This window comes from Sminthopsis crassicaudata, chromosome 6, assembly GCF_048593235.1.
Source record: "Sminthopsis crassicaudata isolate SCR6 chromosome 6, ASM4859323v1, whole genome shotgun sequence".
NCBI lineage: Eukaryota > Metazoa > Chordata > Mammalia > Dasyuromorphia > Dasyuridae > Sminthopsis > Sminthopsis crassicaudata.
Window position 1 is genome coordinate 60,081,216 of NC_133622.1, and position 20,429 is coordinate 60,101,644.

At 32.8% G+C, this 20,429-nt stretch overlaps 1 pseudogene; it reads left to right on the top strand.

The window, feature by feature from the left end:
* The window catches only part of LOC141547266 (chromodomain Y-like protein 2 pseudogene), an 87,469-nt pseudogene extending 67,510 nt beyond the window's left edge, over positions 1–19,959 (top strand).
* Positions 19,960–20,429: the final 470 nt, after the last annotated feature.

Here is a 20,429-nt window from a genome sequence, read left to right on the forward strand (position 1 = left end):
GTAAATTGCCTTGCTGGCTTGTTTTCCTTTTTCATTAAATTTTTTCTTGCTACTTTATCTGCTTTCTGCAACATGGAAACAGCAATAACATTCTGATTTATAAAAGCTTAAAACAGTTTTAAAAACAATACCAGTGGGAAAGGAGGGAGGGAGAATACCTACAGCTGGGAGTAAACGAAATGACTGAAAAAGAATGAAATTCCTTGATAAATGTGTAGCTGCTCATATGTTTATAAATAATCTCTTAATTGTTCTTGTTTTTATATGCCTATTGGATGGGCTTTTTCTCTTTTAGACTGAACTATTAGCCCTAGAGTTTTCAAATACTCTTTCCACTTTCATGACAGAATATTACCCATCTAAAGTAGTAAGTCAATAAAAACCAATGTTTATTTCACCAGAATTCCATTAAAGTGAACTGGGAGGTTCTTATAGAAATCAATCTATCCATTCATGGATTAGAAATCTTCCAAATACAATTCACATGTTGGTGATACCTGAGAGCAACTACTGAAATCCCATGGCTTCCACCTACCTCAGTTTAATAGTAGCTTTCTTATCTTATAAAGAACATGGGGAAATGAGTAATATCTAACTATGACAAAACAAGGAACATTTTGTCAAATAATTTAATCTTTGATTTTCTAAGTTGTTTTTTTCCCAGTTAAAAATCTATTCCCCAAAAATTCAGTTTTAGTAACTTGTATATTTCATGTTTAGTCCTTCAAAGCAATAGTATATATTTGTTTTGTGTTTCTTGTTTCACATGCATAAAAACAGCTTGAAGTGAATTAATGTGAAATTATTTGAATTAAGATGCTACTGTTGAAATTATTCTGTTCTTTATAGTCTTGGAAATTACCTAGTGATTCTTTGTTAGTGTAATATAAGTGAATTTTGAGCATTCCAGTGGGGTGGATACAGATATACACCCACATGTAAAGTAAATAAAAAATTACTGTAGAGTGATATATGATAACCAGAAGAATCAAATAAAACCTTTTTTATGGAGTGATCTAGATTTACAATAGGTATAGTTCAGAAGAACAATGTAGAAGTGAGGTATAACTTATGCAAAGACATGGAGATACGAAATTGAATGCTGTATATGGGAAATAACAACTATGTCATGTCTTGAATTCTGTAATTCTTGAAAGGAGAATAATTTATAATCAACATAGAAAAATTAAAGAGAACTTAAAGAATTAAAGAAATCTTTAAATGACAATTACATGGGGGACTGCTTGTTAAATGATTGCCTTGTGCCAAATACAGTGTAGTACTTCACAAATGTTATTTAATGTCAAGGACCTCTTTGTTGGAGCTATCAACGATACAAAAACTTTCTTAGTATTTGAACCCACAAGATAATCTTCAGTATAATTGTTGATTTATAGCTTTTCTTAAGGAGTGACTTGATATATACATACATACATATATATGTACACACACACACTGCTTTTGTGCTTGTTCAGGAGTTAAAAGTTATCACTTTTAGTACTTTGGGTGAATTCCTAGATAGGATATTAATCAAACTGTCTGAATTTTTGCCCTAACAAATGATGGGAGGATACTTTGCACAAGTGTATATTTCTGGGGATTGAAGAGCATTTACTTTTCTGTGGTCTAATCCTTGCAATAGCTGTTCTGTTTTAATGTCACCTCCATTTGGGATTGCTTGCGTGTTGTTTGCTTTGAGCTTTTCAATAATCATATACAATCTTCATGGTAGAATTTGATCAGGTTATATTTGAGCCAGATGAACATTTAACGTCATCTAACATTATGAAGGTTCACATATACCATCCCTCAAATTCTTTGGGGTTCCTGGGCCTGGGTCCTTGTTCAGATCTGCACCATACATCATGGGTCTCTGGATCCCTCCATGGTAGGAATATAATAGGCTTGGGAAGAGTCAGGCTAGATGCCAACAGCTGACATCTTGGACTGGGGCCTGGTTTATCCCTACCCACCATTGCTTTCCTGGTAACCTTGATTATGCAGCAATTTCTACTAGCCCACCCCACCCCTTTCCCTCTCCACACACTCAGCCATCTTTTGGTTTTGGTCAATTGAACACAGTTGCCTGAAATTTGGATATGTAGAGGTGAAGAAAAGATCCTCATTTTTACATAATTATTAAGGGATGGATAAAAAGTTAAATGTTAACATTTTTTTCTGGGTTGTCAATGCAAAATTTTTGTTAATTGATTTCAAAGGAACATATGAAAATATGGCTTCCAACTGTGGTATTGAGAGAGTATAAAGATAATTTATTATTGTTCAAAAGAATGTATGATCATAAGATTATAGAACTATTTTATCTATATTATAAATTTAGGGGGACCCTGTAGACCATCTGTTCTAAGAGCATCATTATACATTTAAGCAAAGACAGATTTGGAAAAGTGAAGTGATTTGTCAACTGAAATTTGAAATTTGTGTCTACTGTCCAAGAAACAGTTTAACTAACTCAAGTTTTCAGAAGTTCATCACCAGGTTGGCCCCAAGATAATGGACTCTTAGCACAATAACTCTTAATAGATATCTACCAAGATAAGGTGAGGAAACCTTGATCTTTATTAATCAAAAGATTATCCCCAGTGATGAAATCTCAGATATATGAAATACTAAACTAACCGACCAGCTAAATTGAAGCAGATGGAAATTTCTCCCCTCTTTCTCCAAAATGTATTTTGGAGTTTCAGCCATTACATGCTCCACAGTACATAGAATTCTGGGCAGCACAAAATGATTGTACCATATGAATTAGAAGGAAGCGCCATAATGCTACTAAATATGATATTTACAGCTTTATTTTGAATCCAGCTGAGCTTTACATCATTATTTTTCAAAAGTTTAAATCCAGAACATATGGTGTAATGCATTTTAATAGTCAAAAGCTACTCATGGCTAGAGATGGAAGCTGTGAGGATGACTCAGAAGGAGAACTATTTATGACAGATTTTTAAGGTTCAACCTATACAGGAAGAGCAAAGGACCTCGGGTAAGACTTTCCATAATCATATCATTTAGAGAACATACCTGGCAGGGTACATCCTTTAAATAAAAACTTTTTTTTTTTTTTTTTTTTTTTAATACTCGACACTGAAAAATTCACCTAGCCTCTGCTGTTACTGACGTGTCTTTACTCTTCTTAAGAATATATATATATATATATATATATATATATATATATATATATATATATATATATATTTCCCTTTACAGCAGTAGTTAACTATATTTTTTAATATCACATATTTCCTCCTTTTGATCGATACATTAAAATCATATTGTTGTCCATTAACATAGTACATTACATCTGAATGATATAAAAGTATTGGTGGATAGATATGCATAGCAAGATTGCTTGTCAATAGCAAGATTGTTCAGACCAACTCTGGAGAAAAAGGTTGTCCTATAACAAAACACTTTTATGTGTTATTTAGCAGGAAGCCTCTGCTCAAGTAGAGAAATATTTTTTTTTTTCTCTTAAGACAATCCAGATCTTATTTGGGCCAACCCATCCCTTCTTCTATGAAAATTTCCCTAATACAATATTAATTAGAATTAAATAAAACATAAGGGAATGGGTGGGTAAATTAAAGTTTTAGATTGAAAAAAGGGAAATGAGATTTGATGAGTATAGTAGCATTGGCTACTCTGTCCTGGATCAGCAGAGTAAATGTGAGAACTTCAATGCAACTACAAAAGGCAAATGCCAAGCACCTGAACCCCAGAATAACATAGAACTTAGCCACATCTACCTAGCACTGGAAGGAAGCCAATAGCCTCAGTCCTAGGGACATCATGAAGCCTTTTCATTTGTAGAGGAAACTGGGGACATTTGGGACAATCATTCCTTTGCCCTAAGAGCAGATCTCAACTCTTAAAAATGAACAAAAAAGCAAAAAGAACTGTAACCATATTTAGCATTTGTGGAGAAAGAAAGAACAGCTCTCAAATCCTGACGACACTAAAGGCAAAACATCTCCAGATAAATACTCAAAGAGTGATATAATTGGTCTCTATCTCACAGGGCATTCTTGGAAGAATTCAAAAGTATCTTAAAAGAGAGTTAGAAGAAAGATGAAGAAAGTAAATGAGAGTACTTGAAAAGGAAACAAAGAAATTATTTAGAAAAAATCCTTCCTTAAAGAATAGCTTTGACTAAATGGAAAATGAAATCAACTCCATGAAAAATAGAATTTTTGAAATGAAAAAATCCAATGAACAAAACAAGTCATTTAAAAGTTCAAGTGGACAATTGAAAAAGGAGATAAAACAGCTAATTGAAGAAAATAATTCATTAAAAATTAGAATTGAAAAAGTGGAAGCAAATGACTCAATGAGACATCAAGAATCATTCAAACAAAAACTCAAAAATTAAAGAAAATATAAAATATATCATCAGAAAAACAATTGGCCTGGAAAATAGATCCAGGAGAGATAATCTAAGAATTATTGAACTGCCTGAAAACTGTGATGAGAAAAAGAGCCTAGACAATAGCTTTTAAGAAATCATCAAGAAAAACTGCCCTAATGTCCTATTGCCAGGTAAAATAGTCAATTAAAGAATTCACTGATCACCTTCTAAAAGAGACTCAAAAATGAAAAGTCCAAGGAATATTATAGCTACATTCTGGAATTATCAGATCAAGGAGATAATACTGCAAGCACAAATTTATATATTGAAGAGCCACAATTAGGATTATCTAGGACCTAGCAGCTTCTAGGTATCAAAGACCCTGGAATATGATATTCAGAAGGACAAAGAAACTTGGACTATAATTATGAATCAACTATCCAGCAAAATTAACCATTATTTTTTTCATGAGAAAAGATGGCCATTCAATGAAATAGGGAATTTTTCTTTTATTTTTAATGAAAAGAGCAAAACTGAACAAAAAATGTTATCTTCAAATACAGAAGTCAAAAGAAGCATAAAAAAGTAAAAAGGTAAAGGAAAAAAAAAGTTTGATTTTTAAAGCTTGAAATATTTATATGCCTATATGCAAAGATGATATCTTTAACTCTTGAGAACTGTATCTCTGTTAGGAATATACTTAGAGGATATAAGTATATCCTCTGTGATGATATAAAAATGAAACTACTAGTGTAGAAGGGATTGGACTGGAAGAAAAAGGAAGGGAAGGTAAAATGAGTAAATTATATCATATGAAAAGACAAAAAAAGGCCTATTACAGTTGAAGGAAAGAAGGAAGGGAGGTGAACATTGGGCGAAGCTTAATCTCATTGGATTTGGCTTAAAGAGAGTATATCACATATTTAGTTTAATATAGAAACTTGGTGTATCCTCTAGGGAATTAGGAGTAGAACGTGGAAAGGAAAGGAGAAGTAGTAGAAGAGAGAATTGAAGTAGAAGGGGAAATGAATAAGAAAGCGGAGAGGGGATGTCAACGGGAAGGGCCATTTGAGGTGGTCCTCACATTGGTGAGGAGGGAAAGTGAAAAAAATAAAAATATAACTTGAGGAAAATAAGATAGCAGAATATATAGGGTTAGAAATTTTATCTGTGAATGTGTATGATATGAACTCTCCCATAAAATGGGAGCAGCAGACTGTTTTAAAAGCCAGACTTCCACAATATGTTGTTTACCAACACATTAAAGACTGATACATACAGAGGAAAGGTAAAAGCCTGGAGCAGAATCTATTCTGCTTTAACTAAAATTAAAAAAGGAGAAGAAATAATCCAAATCCCAGATATAGCAAAAGCAAAAATTGACCTAATTAAAAGAGATAAAGAAGGAAACTACATCTTACTAAAGGGTACCATTGATAATGAAGGAATGTCAATACTAAACACACACACACACACACACACATACACACACACACACACACCAAGTGGCATAGTATGCAAGTTCATAGAGGAGAAGTTCAGAGAGCTATAAGAAGAAATAGCAAAACTATACTAGTGGAGGAAACACCCATTCCTATTAAAAACTCTAGAGAGTATAGGAATAAATGGATTTTTCCTTAAAATGATCAGTATCATTTATTAAAAATCATCAGCAATCATTATATGTAATGGGAACAAATTAGAATCATTCCCAGTAAGATCAGGGATGAAAAAAGATTGCCCGTGATCACCATTACTGTTCAGTATTGTATTAGACATGTTAGTTTATCAATAAGAGAAGAAATCTATCTAGGGGTCAATAAGAGAAAAAAATCTATGGAAGGGTATGGGGGAATGAGGGAAAATGTGTCCTAATTTTCCCCCATTACCCCATACCCTCCCCTAGATTGAAAGTAGTCCAATACATGTTAAATATGGTAGATATATATGTTAAATCTAATATATGCATACATATTTATACAATTATCATACCACACAAGAAAAATCAAATCAAACAAAAAAAAAAAGAGAGAGAAAGAAGCAAGTAAAAGAGTGAAAATATTATGTTGTGAACCACACACTCAGTTCCCACAGTCCTTTCTCTAGGTGTAGATTACCCACTGAACAATTAGAACTGGTTTGAATCATCTTATTGGTGAAGAGAGCCACATCCATCAGAATTGATCATCATATAATTTTGTTATTGCCTTGTATAATGATCTCCTGGTTCTGTTCATTTCACTGAGCATCAGTTCATGTAAGTCCCTCCAGGCCTCTCTGAAATCATTCTGCTAGTCATAAGAAAGAGAAATTAAAGGAATTAGAGTAGGTAATAAAGAAACCAAATTATCAACTCTTTGTAGAAGATATGATGGTATATCAATTAAAAAACCACTAGAAACAATTTACAACTTTAGAAAAGAATCAGGATACAAAATAAATCCACATAAATAATTAGGATTTTTATATATTACCAACAAAGTCCATTTAATGGTGTTCCCCATCTTTGGGGGGAAAGAGGAGGAAATTGGAACACAAGGTTTTTCAAGGGTCAATGTTGAAAATTTATCCTTGCATTAAAAAAAAAAAAACTTAGATGTTACAAAAAAATAGAAAAAGAAAATAAATAGTCTTTTAATCAATGTCCTAAGAAAAAATCTCCAGGGCCAGATGGATTTACATGTGAATTTTACCAAATATTTAAAAAACAATTAATTCCAATACTATGCAAACTATTTAGAAAAATAGGAAAAAAAGAAAGACTCCTAGTAAATTCCTTTTAGGACACAGATATCATGCTGATACCTAAAACAGATAAGATTAAAACAGAGAAAGAAAATTTATAGACTGATTTCCCTAATGAATATTGATGCAAAAATCTTAAATGAAATATTAGCAAAGAGATTACAAAAAGTTATTCCCAGTATAATACACCATGACTAAGTAGGATTTATACCTGGAATGCAGGGCTGATTCAGTATTAGGAAAATTATTAGCATAAATAACTATATCAGTAACCAAACTAACAAAAAAGTTATGATTACTTCAATAGATTCAGAAAAAGCATTTATCAAAATCCATCACCTATTCCTATTAAAAACACTAGAGATTATATGAATAAATAGAGTTTTCATTTAAATAATCACTAGTATCTATTGAAAGCCGTCAAGCATGCATCATATGCAATGGAAATAAACTAGAACCATTCTAAGATCAGGTAGGAAACAAGGTTGTCCACTATCATCATTACTATTCAATATATTGTATTAGAAATGTTGGTATTAGCAATAAGAGAAGAAAAATATATTTTTTAATTTTTTTTATATTTTTTATTAATTTTTATAATTATAACGTTTTCTTTGACAGTACATATGCATAGATATATATATTTTTTACAACATTATCCTTTGTACTCCCTTCTGTTCCGAGTTTTTCCCCTCCTTTCCCTCCACCCCCTCCCCTAGATGGCAGGCATTCCCATACATATTAAATAAGGAAGAAAAATAAAGGAATTAGAGTGGGTAATGAAGAAACCAAATTATCACTGTTTGCATATGATATGATGGTATACTTAGAGAACCCTGAAAAATCAATTAAAAACTACTTGAAACAATTCACAACTTTAGCAATGTTGCAGGATTCAAAATAACTTCACATAAATGGTCAGCATTTTATATATTACCAAAAAAGTCCAGCAGCAGGAGATAACAAAGAAAAATTCCATTTAAAATAACTAGATAATATAAAATATTGGGAGTCTATCTGCCAAGACAAAGTCAAGAACTATATGAACAAAATTGCAAAGCACTTTCCTCACAAATTAAGTCAGACATAATCAATTGGAATAATATCAAGTCCCCATGGGTAGGCTGAAATAAAATGATAAAAAAGGGCTATTCTTCCTAAATTAATCTACTTATTCAGTGGCCATATCACTCTGACAGAGCTAGAAAAGTAATAACAAAGTTCATCTGGAAGAATAAAAAAATTAAAGAGAATTAATGAAAAAATGCAAATATAGCTTGCCTAGCTATACCAGACCTAATACTATATTATGAAATAATAGTCATCAAAACCATTTGGTATGGGCTAAGAAATAAGAGTAGTTAATCAGTAGCAAAGGTTAGGGTTACAGGGCAAAATAGTCAATGGCTATAGTGAACTAGTGTAACCCAAACACCCAAGCTTCTGGCATAAGAATGCATTATTTGACAAAAATTGTTGGGAAAATTGGAGGCAGAAACTAGGCATTGATGCACACCTATTATCCTTTACCAAAATAAGATCAAAATGGTTAAGTGGTTTGACCATACAAAGTGATACCGTAAGTAAATTAGGAGAGCAACGGATAATTTACTTATCAGATCTTTGGAGAAAGGAACAATTTATGAGCAAAGAATTAGAGAACGTTATTAAACGTTATTAAAGGCAAAATGGACAATTTTTATTACATTACTGTTCCAATCATTCTGGAAAGCAATTTGGAATTATACCCAAAGGCTATCCAACATACCCTTTAATCCAGGAGTGTTTCTATTGAGTATGTATCCCAAAGAGATCATAAATGAAGGGAAAGGGACTCACATGTGCAAAAATGCTTGCAATAGCTCTTTTTGTGGTAATAAGGAACTGGAAACTGAGTCTATGCCAATCTGTTGGGGAAAGGCTGAATAAATTATGGTATGCAAATGTAATGGAATATTGTTGTTCTATTAGAAACAATCAGCAAAATGATTTCAGAAAGACCTGGAGAGACTTAAATGTGAAGTGATGCTGGGCAAAACTAGTAGAACCAGAAGTACATTGTACACTTTAGCAGCAAGAATGTGCAATGATCAACTATGAAAGACTTGTTTCTTCTCAGTGATTCAGTGATCCAAGGCAATCTCAATAAACTTCAGATGGAAAATGCCATCTGCATCCAGAGAGAATTATGGAGACTGAATGTAAATGAACACATGGTGCATTCCCTTTTTTCTTGGTTTTTCCCTTTTGTTCTGATTTTTCTCTCTGAACATGATTCATAAAAAAAAAATGCATTAAAAGTTATTATACATGTATAACCAGAAAAATAAAACAATTAAAAAAAAGAAAAGTATTTCTTGGGTAGTAAAATAATAAATAATAAAACTGGATAAGAAGGTATAGAAAAAACATCATTTGGGGCATGAAAAACAAAAGTAGAGTTCAAGCTTAATAGGAAGATGGAATGTTTAACACAGAGTTGAACATGTAGGCATAAGATATCAAAATGTGTCACACATACCATAATGAAATATGTATGAAATGCATTCTCACTAAATTTGCATTGTCTCAAGTTCAAGTTATTTTGCTATGTCTAACTTCAAGTACAAATAAAAAATTCCTGGTATTTCTTTTGCATCATGTTAGTTACTCTTTTTTTCTGGGGCAATTGGGGTTATGTGACTTGCCCAGGGTCACACAGCTGAGGCCAGATTTGATCTTCCTGACTTCAGAGCTGATGGTACTCTATCCACTGCATCAGCTAGCTGCTCCTATTTGTTAGTTACTCTTGAATAAATGAAAGGAATGAAAAAATATTTTAAGCCCTTATTATGTGCTAAACAATCTCCTGTTTAGTTTATTAAAAAAAAAAAAAACGGTAAAACAGCTTCTAATTTCTCCAGGAGCTTATATTCTAATAAGGAGAGACAACATACATAAAAAGTTTCAGCTTCAACTCAGATGGAAAAGGCAAGTCATAGCTTTAGTGGATTTTTTTTTTTTGTTGTTGTTGTTGTTTGTTTGTTTTTGTTTTGTTTTTTGTTTTTTTGTTTTTTTTGTTTTTTGTTTTTTGTTTTTTTTTTTTTTTTGGTTTTTTTTTTTACCAAATCCAGCCATTTGGTTTAACACCATTTGAGGATGTCAAAGATTTTAGTGATAAGAGCTTTCATTTCTGCGTCTTGGGTAAGACTGAAAAGTAAATTTTAACATTTCATGAGAGATATTTCCCAGGTGCTATGGCTTAGGGGATTAAGCTAGAATCAGTAGCAATGAGAGTTCTATTGTTCCCAGGGTCTAAGAAGCTATCCACCAGGGGCAGTTGAATGTGGATTGGTTTGGTGATAGCAAGAATTGTAGGCCTCTTTGTAATGTTCTTCTCTAGAATATAATGTTCTCTGAGAGCAGGTTTCTTAAATTTTTTAAGCAACCCCAAATCTAACAATAAAAATATTTTCTTACTTTGAATGTGACCAAAGTAAGAAATTAATCTAAATTAATTACACCCCCCCCCACACACACACAAACAATATCATTAAGCCATGGAAAATGACAGTGGAGTGATACATAAAAATATCCTATGTGAAACTCTTCTCCATCTTTTGTGGGATTGATACTATTATTAGCAGTGATTTTGACAATTCCTCATGAGATCTTAGGAAAGAAGAAAATCTATATCAACATAAGAGATGATGGGAATGCCTCATGGCCCTATCACAAAATAACAATAATGGTATCAGCTAAGGTTCAGTAAAATAAAACAAAACAAAACAAAACAAAAAAAAAACCTACTTGTAGAATAAATCTACATCTACATCACAGCAGCCAAGTCAATAATGAACCCCTTACTTTAGCTGGCCTGGTTTTCTGAGACATGCACTTTTGGTTCTATGATAAGAGTTGATTGAATGTGAGCTGCAAGCCAGTGAGATATATGCTGTTTCCTATTGTTTGCCAATTGTCTCATTTGTGTAAACTGTGGCTTTTCAATGAGAATGAAAGTTACAGATCATATACTTACTCTGTATCCCCTATAGTATCTAGACTTACAGATACTGTTTATTAATGTGCTTGGGGAAGTCACTTGACTATGTAAACTAACACAGTTAACAGGGTAATATTTTTTTCTAGTTGCCAGCTAGCTATGAGACTCAAGGGCTTTATTTTCCTTGTTATTTAGGGGTTAAATAATATATTATTAAGGAGTTAAAATAATTCTTGACAGGTGGCCAAGACCTGTAATACCATGCCTGTCGTCGGGGGGAGGGAATAGAGGGAGGGGGGGTAATTTGGAAAAATGAATACAAGGGATAATATTATAAAATATATATATATACAATAAAAGTCCCTATCCTACCCTTTAAAAAAAAAAAAAAAAAAAAAAAAAAAAAAAGACCTGTAATACCAAACCTACCATTTATCCATCTACCAAATCTGCTTTACCTTAAAGGAGCAAAACTACAAGGATAGCTTTTGTAATTTGAAAGGGTGCTTTAAAAAGCATATGGGAAGCCAGACATCAAAAAAGAAAGATGAGTGACTGACACTTTTAACAGTAAGTAGATTCTGTGATGGCTTAGATGACACTAATTTATCAGCAATTTAATATTCTGACATGGAAACTAAAAGATAAGCTCTCATTGATGGAGAAAGTCAGAGAAGCAAAAGAAGATACAAATTACCAAATAAGATGAAAACAACTTTTCAGGATTGATGTGGCTATTACTTGACTAATACAAACACACATTTCTCTGAAGTCCTCCATCTTTTTACATTATTTGTTAGAATAGAGCATTTATTTAGTTTTTCTTTTTTTACTTATTATTGCTACTGTTCTGTATTTTTAAGAATATGGATGAAGTTATTCAGTATTTTATATATTTATAAAATTTTAAATTGGACTTGTGTTGCATGAACATAGGGAAAGGATACTGGATTTAGAAGCAGACCTGATTGTGGGATATATTAGCATGTGAGCAAATTGTCCTATAGTTTGTCCAGAAATGTTCTTCCTTACTTAGGAAGTAAAACTAGGTAATTATTAAAGTTTCTCACAGCTATAAGCCTGTGTTCTTGTGATTAAGCTCTTCAAATCGCTGCTGCAAAATCTTAGGCAAAACATTTGGAGAAAAACTATTATCTTTTTTATTTCTTTCCTCCTTCTCCTCCTCCTCTTCCTTATGGTCATCCTCATCTTATTGAAAAGGATGTTCAAGCAAAGAGTCTAGATATGATGTTTCAACACACAATGAAGAATCCCTTGATATCCCAGAACCATAGTACCAAATAGAAATTGGAAGAATTTACTAATAAACTTCTGAAATAAATAGCATTTTTTTTCTTAATTAGGAAACATGGTTTGTTTTCTGCTGCAGGTAATATTGAAAGAATTTCTAAAAACATGACAAAACTATAAAACTATATCTTCAGTAGATCTTAGCTTGAAAACATCAGGAAATGTTTGGAAACTAGATTTTTCAAAGATCATTAGCTGTCTCTACCGTTTGAAATAATAACTTTGACAAGTGAGGATTGGTCATTTGATCAGTTTCTATTTCTTTACCTATTATTAAAGGAGGATAAGAGGAAAAGAAGGAAGCAGAGTTAGCATTTCTATCATCTGAAATTAATAAATTACTTTGTATTTATCACAAATATATGTATATAACTATATATTAAATATCTATATAATATCTATAGATTATATATATAAACATATATGAATATCTAGTTATTTATTTTCCTATTCATCTTTCTATTATAATATATATATTATATATAACATAATATATATTATGTTATAAGATAAATTCCTTGAGGTTGAGAACCATTTTTGTTTTTGTCTTTGGCTCTCCAGTGCCTAACACAGTACTATCACATAAGTAATTAAGTAATATTTATTGGATTTATTTCAATTGAGAATGAAAAAAATGTTATTTCTAGTATGCCAAGCAGTTTTGAAAGAAATCATAATGCAAAAGAATCCCCATGCTCCCCAAATATGGGGGAAAATGATCAGGGATGAGGTACACTACTTTGGAAAAGTTCAATATCTACTGTTTGATTCTACTGTTCAGAGTAGAGGAGACCTAAAACGTTGAAATATGTGAGAAAGACCCAGTTGACTAAGGGAGAACAAAACTTAATGATGCTGAGAAGAATTAAGTTCAACTTATATCTGATATTTGCTTGCCTCAATTTTTTCTATGGGGAAAATAGTTGCAAGTGGTTGTCTATTATATGAGACTGAAGAAAAGAAAACTGGCACTCAGGATTCCCCACTGGTAGATTATCCAAAGCCCATAGTATATGTAAGAGTTGCTTAGTGCCTCCAGAATCTTTATTTTCAATAGTGGTAAGAAAACTCAGTTGAATATTTCCTAGAATTCTTGAATTCATAAAGGCCTACATATTGTCCAAAAATTGCTTGAGTCTGGGAGAAACTTTGAAAGCATAAATGAACAGTCAATGAAATATTATATATTATTAATTGCTTTTATTGGTTTTATGTCAAAACTACTGTATATAACTAGACATATTTTGTTTCTTATGGTGAGTGATTCCATTTGTGCCAAGGCCGTTTGGCCAGGGCTTGACGTATAATGTAGCAAATATGCTCCAGATACAATGATGACATATCTACGCTTAAAGAGATGAAATAAAAGGAGTGAAAGGTGCTCTATGGGATTTAAAGAGGGTCAGGCATTTATCTAATACTTCTATCCCAAGGTAAAGTGTCATATCAACCAAGACAATCATTGGACTGGCCCCACACTTCATCCTTCCTGCTAAATAGTTTAAGATTAGTGACTAATATTGCTGCTTCATTGTTGCATTGATTTTAATTTAATATATTTCTTGCTTTATTCATATATAGCTTTTTTTTGTGCTGTGGTTCACCTTACTTTGGGAGCAATATTGACTACTTCTGCTACAGATCCAAATGCTCAAAGTCCTTCTCCTCTCACAGTCTATGATTTTGTTATCTATGGCATAGATTATTTTGTAAATTACAGTGATTGAAATAGCTATGTATCATTTCTGAAATAAAAAAAAAAATCACAGATCCTTGAAAGATCAAAGTAAAAAAAAATCTATATATTTTAGTGTCCTTCAATGACGAGGAAACACTTTATACTGAACTTGGTACTTTATACTGAACTTGGTACTTTATACTGAACTTGGTACTTTATACTGAACTATGTGGTCAAAAAGTTAAAAAAAATGTTCATGTAAAATTTAATTTTAAGATTTACAAAGATTGCATGAGATGACATAGCTAATTAGGACAATTAAGCTTAGAATTCACTTCCACCTCATGGCTCTCCTTTTTTCTCTACCCCTTTTCTGCTTAACTCAGAAACCAGCAATATAAGGTTTTATTTTTGTAGGGTTGGCAGTGGATCACTTTTTTCCTTCATATTATTATTGTGACTGTCATCACTGCTCTGTCACTAGAAGTGGTATGACAATAGTAGGGAACTTTCCTCATCACATTGTTACATATTATAGTGATTCTTTTTATTCTTTGTACATTATGTATTCTCATCACTTTCATTTAGTTTCTGGGTCTACGACTATATGTGACATTCAAAGATCAGTAATGATGAGTAAACAACAGTAGAAAGACCCAGGGACATGGAAGCAAAGAAATTGGAAAATATGTCAAAATTCTCCCAAGGTGGAATAGGTTGGTGAATATCTTAGTGACAGCATTCTAGCATTGTATGGCATTTTGTACTAAAAACCAAATATATATATATATGTAGTGTATATATATATACACACACACAAATTTAAACAAATCAAATGTAACTGCCAACAACAACAAAAAATATAATGCATCATTCAAATTATTATGAAATTTGCAGAATTTTTTATGAAAATTGCTGTATGTTTCCCTCTCATATTTTTAGATGAACATCAAGCAATAAAAACAACAAAATCATCAAAAAAAGCATGTTTTCTTTGAATGGCCTCCATTCCTCTTCCTCCTTATATTCTTCTTCTTACTTTTTTCTTGTTCTTGTTCTTTTTCATCTTCTCCTTTCCCTCCTCTCTCTCCTCTTCATCCTCCTTCTCTTTACTCTCTCCTCCCCCTTCTCCTTCCCTTTGATTGTGGGAGCCTAGAAGGCAGCAAAAAATTCAATAAAATAGAACACATTCCAAGCATAAGAAACACAATGCTATATTCAAAGGTTTCTCTCTTCTTCACCTTTCTTTTGGAATAATACAGAAAATACTATATGCCTGCATTATAATCTCCCTTCCAGACTACTGATTGCCAGAGCCATGCATACCAATCTTCCCTGGATAGACATGAAGATGAGCCAATGTTAAGGTTCCAAACAGTCTTTCTTTATTGGTAATATCAGCAGGGGTTAGCAGGAAGAAAGAGCAAGTGAATGTATGTCTCTGTGTCTCTCTTTCTGCATCTCTGAATCTTTCTACATCTCTACCTCTCTCTACTTCTTTCCACATCTTTCTTGGACTCAATGAACTACATATATATATATATATATATATATATATATATATATAAATATATATATATATATATAGACTCTTGGACTCTATGGACTCAAACCTGGTTATTTATATTTACTCTCCTCTGGGATTAACCCATGGCTAATCCACTGTTTATTTGTTTGTTTTTGAAGTTTCTTATCTCCTGCCTTTCATTAATTCTCTTCATAACTTTGATTCATATGTTCAAAACTTAATTCAAGGACCACTTATAACATGAAGCCTAGTTGGGCTTCTCCTTTTACTTTTGCCCTCCCTTGAGGATTGTAAATTACTTTTTAATGACTTTTTAGGCACTTTATATCTACTTTTCCATATAGACTTACTTTAAACTATTGTCAAGTCATTGAACCTCTCTGTGCCTCAGTTATCTTAACTGTAAAATGGGAATAGAAACTTTAGTCCTTGGCTCCAAGAGTTGTGAGAATTTTGAAAGAACTCATGCAAAATGATTTGTTTACCTAAAAGTACTTTTTATAAGTGAACCTTTCTTATGTCATTCCTATTCACTTTTATACTTAAATGAAAATCAATTCCATGATTTGCCCTTCTATTTTCTTTCTTTTTTTTTTTCTTTTCTTTTCCTGAGGCTGGGGTTAAGTGACTTGCCCAGGGTCACATAGCTAGGAAGTGTTAAGTGTCTGAGACCAGATTTGAACTCTTGTCCTCCTGAATTCAAGGCTGGTGCTCTATCCACTTTGCCACCTAGCTGCTCCCATCCCCTTCTATTTTCAAAGGAATAATAAAGGACAAAATGAAGCTTATGGTTTAAAAATACATCTATCTATCTATCTATCTATCTATCTATCTATCTATCTATCTATCTATTTTTTATCTACCTGTATGTGTGTGTTTATGTATGTGTGTATGTGTGTGTGTGTGTGTGTGTGTGTGTGTGTGTGTGTGTGTGAGATGTACCTACTATGTGAAGCAGTCACTATACTAAGGACCAAGGGACAAAAAAAGAAAGGATCCCTGCCTTCAAGGATCTTACATACTACTAAAAGAAAAAAATCACACATGAATCTAAGCAAATGCAAATATATTTGCGAAATGATTTCAGAATGAAAGGAGCCAGGACAACTGGAAAGAACTCTTATAAAGTAAAACAGGCAGGAAACTCCAAGGTGATTCTGCCCAACCACTTCATTTTATAGACAAAGAAATTAAGGTTTTATTAGTCAAAAAAATTGTTGCAAAATTTTAGAACTAGGAATCATTAATAAGGATATTTAAACTAAAGATCCTTTTTCTCTAGAATTAGACTCCATTCTCTTGTATTATTTAACCAGCAGTTACATTAAATCTATGTCTTTAAGGGAGAGATTTGAAGCAGGGAAGGTGAAGAAGGGAATCATTCCAGAAATGGAGCCATGTATGGAAAAGCATAAAGTCTCCATTCTGAAACATTTTATATAGGGCATGGAAAATATTCAACTTTTATCTATTCCCCCATGACTGTTGATTATATACTACCGGTACAAGAATTTTGAATTTCTCCTTTGCCAGCAGGAACATTTTCTGGGATTGCATAGGGAAAGACCCAAAGGGGCTGATGAACTGATTTGTTCGGACATGCTAGGCTTCCTGTTTTAAAACTGATCCTGAACTTTCACAAAGCCAATTTAGTCATATACATCTAGAAACTAACTAACTAACTAACTAACTAACTAACTAACTAACTAACTAAATATCAAGGGGAAAAAGTACTCAGAAAAGCACACAGAAAAGAAAAAGTAAGCTGGTTTTCTCTTTGCACATTATTCATCCTCATTTCAGGGAAAAATGTATGAGGTAATCTAAATGGGTTTAGGCTGTATGCTGCTAACTGGTAGAAAGAAGAGTCTTATTAAGTGGCTGTCTTGTTCTGTAAGAGAAAATAGTCATTTCAAACCAATATCTTCATGCTGAATTTTTCCTCCTGTCTTTTGAATGAAATAAGATGCTTCACTTTTTTAGCTAAGAGTAAATGATTCCAAACTCTCTATGAACAATTCTGGTCATCACATCAGGAGATGTGGTACTAACATAATAAAGTATATCTCCAAGGAAGGAGATTTTTTTTTTTTTTTTTGATGAGGTCTGGAGTTTCCAAATGGGTTAAAGCAATTTCTGGAATCTTTACTTCTACATACTAAAAAGAAAGTCTATACAATATCTTTTAGTTTTTGGATACTATTAACCAAAAGAAGTCACCTCATCTATCCTTGAAAATGAGCTGCTTTTTAAAGTTAACATTCAGTAAAAAAAGATAAATCTAGAATAACTTTTTCTCTTGCTGGAGATTTTTCCAAGAGAAGTTAAGGACATGCAATTAAGAGTTTATATAAACTATTTTTTCTGCATTATTATTATTATTATATTCTATAAATTCATTTTAAATTTACAGTTGATTATAACATTGCTGCAATATTCATATTTCTCCTTTCATCCATCTTCTCAAGGAATGAGAATTAACAAAATAATGAAGGTACAATATTTCCTAATAGGGTCCACCCTTCAATACTATTTTTAATTGAACTTGGAAAAGTGACTTATTTTTATATAAGATATTCATATTCTAATTAAATATCCTAGTTTTGTCACACTATAGTATAAAATATTACAAGACAAAGATGGATGTAAAAAGGATATAGTTCTACATGCGACTTGTTTTCAGGAAGAAGAATTTTGACAATGAACTCCAAATAATTGCAATTTTTCATTGAACTTAGCAAGAATAGACCAAAGAAAATAAGCACTAATGAATTTTTGAAGTGTTTAAGCTGATGAGTTTTCAAGACTTTGCAGTGTTAAAGAGCCACACTTAAGTGGTGGCTGTTTTACACATAAAATGTGAAGTGAGAAATTGAAGCAATTATAAACATAAGGTAATTTTTTTTTTCTTTTGGAATTGTCACCTTGACCTTATTGGTAAGGGTATTTCAGGTACAGTATCTGCTGCCCCAACCTCAATTAGGTTTTGCTTTTTTTGCTTAGCATTTTAAAGATTCAGCAGAAATCTTATTTATCCCCTAAATACATTCTGCAAACTAATTCATTAACCATGTGTGATTGGGAAAGCACTGAATTTGTATTTAGGAGACTTCAGTTATGTGTGATGTTAACACTTGATAATTTCATATTTTTGTCATTAAATTTATTTTACCAACTCATTTTTATCTTTAAAATGGGGAAAGCACACGCATACATACACACTTGTTCCTTTGCATGCACACACCTTCACACTACAGAAGCAGAACAAGGAGGGAGAGGAAGCTTGGAAAGCAGAAAGCAAGACAGGAGGATCCCTCGGTACAGTTATGGGGACAAGCCAAGTTCCACAATCCAGAATAATTTTGGGGACCCTCATTAGGTTGAGGTGAAAACAAAAAGAAGACCAAGAAAGGAAAATGGGAATATCTCATTCAGTGGAAAGATTATGGAAGCAACAAAGATATGTAATAGCATCATTTACTGCACTGTGAGAAATTTATCAATGAGTTTAATGGACTGCATGTGGCAAGAGAGAAGAGGATTAAATCTGGGAAGCAAACCAACACCTTGAAATTTATAAGAGAAAGTGGAGGAACTCCTATGGAGAAACTGTCTCATAGACTCAAATCAGGGAAAAGTGAAGGGAGTTCCCATAAATGAAAGCAGACAAACCCTTCCCTGCAAAAAAGCAAAGAAAAGGGTTATTCCACAAAGCCCCAGTCAGTGGGGTGGGACAGGGCTGCCAAGACTGTTTATTACTAAACTATGCTCAGTGGCTTTCAAATCATGCCATAAAAAATGGTACACAATGAGATACTGAATGGAGATGCCAGTCATGAGAAAGATGTGGGAAATTTTGGGAATAATTTCCACAATTCCACTTGGAATGGAATGAGCATGAGAGGGAACTTGATATGGCTGATTAATTTGAAGTTAGATTAATAAAATCAAGTCATATGGATTTGGTCATGGACCCATATTGGTTACAAACATATATGTACAAGCCACTAGAACATGTCAGGTCACCAGTCAAGGTGTTTAATGAAGCAGAAATTCCTGATTGCTCTTTAAGAAAGCAAAGCTTATGTTTTTGATAAGATGCTTAGATATTGCATCTATCAAAATAAGAGCAACTGTCGGGTTCAAATACTGTGCTGTGGAAAGAAGAAGGATTCACACATATTCTGCAGTCCAGCTAGATTTCTGACAACAATCCTCTGAAACCAGACATTATGAAAGAAGTGTGGAAAGCATCGGTAGTGTTCTGTAGTGGCTTAGATTCTTACCAGTTCCTTGGCCACAACATAATAAAGGAGAGTACCAGGCTTGCAGAAGCTAAAGGGTGACCCACACTGACCCTGAGTTCTATCTGTTCTGTACTTGAGGTCAGTCTGATTGACTCAGAGACTGAACAGTACATTCAAATGATAGTGTAAGGGGATACAAAGCAACACATTGCCAGAGCAGGAGGCTAGGGAGCTTTTTTCCCTCTGTAGAAATCTCAGTCCATTTCCAGACTGAAGTGCTCATTTGTGTATCTATTCCTGTTCCTCTGCTCATCCCCTTAAAATTCTTCTTTTCAGATGAAAAAAATAAAATAAAATGGGGAAAATAGTGCTTGCAGTGCATATTTTAGGGATGTTGTTAAGAGAGTCCTTTATAAACCTTAACATATTATGGAAATGTGCTTTTTATTATTTTTTTTTCTTATTTCTTTGTCTGCACAGTATTTTGGCTTCCCTGGCACCTACAGCTGTTTAAAAGTCTAGAAAAAAGAAGTTTACAGCTCCGTAGGAAGATAGATAGTAGTTGCTTT